Genomic DNA, 1,824 nt, shown 5'->3' on the forward strand with positions numbered 1-1,824 from the left:
TCCCAGAACTCCTTGATGGTTTGTCATTAAAATAATTACGCTAATTCAGCAGAAAATGACTATTGGATTTATTAGTTTAAAGCTACAGTAGTTTTATAAATTGCATATATATTAATTAGTAATGTAATAGTTCAAATAATATTTGTGTATTTAGATAATCAAATATGTGGGAGGGTCAAGTTTTGTTTACATTGTGGGGTCCGGGATGTCCACCCAAGATTTGTAAAACCTCAGTTCATTTGCAGGGGAGGAAATAGCTTAATAACACATTATGTCTTAAAGGGATAGTTCACCCCAAAATGAAAACTACCTCATGATTTACTCACCCTCAAGCCATCCTAGGTGTACACAGTGTTGGGTGTAACTAGTTACAAAGTAATTAGTTACTGTAATTTAATTACTTTTCCCTTGAAAAAGTAAAGTAAGAATTACTCTTATTTTTCTGTAATTTAATCACTATTTAATTGACTTTGATTTTCTTTAGCACTTTGGTCGCACCGTTTGACTTTGCTGGTTGCACCACAAAGACAATGTGTATGTACCCTTCTCACTTTAAATACTTTGGTGAGTCAATAAGAATATTGGTAACACTAGTGTCCAGTTATCACTGTAAGTTGGTTATTAGCATGAATATTACTGGGGTATTGGCTGTTTATTACTTAAAAAGCACATGTTAATGTCTTATTCTGCAAGACTTTATTTCAAATCCTTAATCCTACCCAATTCTTAAACATGACAACTACATTACAAAGTATTAATAAGAGTATACTGAGGCAAGAGTCATAGTTAATAGTTATTAAATTGAAAGAATTGGAATCTAAAGTGTGACCAGAATGATTTACGTACCTATTTTTTATTTTAAAAGAATTAAAACATCCGTTTCATGTCTATCCTTGTAGTATTAACTCGTCAAGGTTGATGTAGGCTATTTTTCCCTTGAAAAAGTAAAGTAAGGGATTACTCTTATTTTTCTGTAATTTAATTACTATTTAATTGACTTTGATTTTCTTTAGCACTTTGGTCGCACCGTTTGACTTTGCTGGTCACACCACAATGAAAATGTGTATGTACCTTCTCACTTTAAATACTTTGGTGAGTCAGTAAGAATATTGGTAACACTTATAGTGTCCAGTTATCACTATTAGCTAGTTGGTTATTAGCATTAATATTTCTGGGGTATTGGCTGTTTATTATTACTTAAAAAGCACATGTTAATGTCTTATTCTGCAAGACCTTATTTTTAATCCTTAATCCTTAAACTTGACAACTACTTTACAAAGTGTTAATAATAGAGGCAAGAGTCATAGTTAATAGTTATTAAATAGAAAGAATTGGAATCTAAAGTGTGACCAGAATGATTTACGTACCTATTATTTATTTGAAAGAATTAAAACAACCGTTTCATGTCTATCCTTGTAGTATTAACTTGTCAAGGTTGATGTAGGCTAGTATTTAGAAAGTAATTAGTAATATATAATTAAATACTTTTTGGAGAGAGTAATTCGTACAGTAATCTAATTACACTATTGAAAATGTAATTAGTAACTAGTAATTAATTACTTTTTTAGAGTAACTTACCCAACACTGGGTGTATATGCCTTTTCTTCTTTTTCTCGTGAACTCGCGGACGACGGTTAGCAAAAGCTAGAAGTTACGTTTGCATATTTTTATTAGCTACACAAACGCATCGATTCGCTTCAAGAGTCCTTTATTATTAGCATGTGGGTTATTTTTTTATGATGTATGGACCTACTTCATTTTGCTTATAACTCCGATTGTATTCGTCTGAAACCAATTGGCTTGAGGCTAAGTAACAGTTAAATC

Source organism: Garra rufa, chromosome 9 (assembly GCF_049309525.1).
Source record: "Garra rufa chromosome 9, GarRuf1.0, whole genome shotgun sequence".
NCBI lineage: Eukaryota > Metazoa > Chordata > Actinopteri > Cypriniformes > Cyprinidae > Garra > Garra rufa.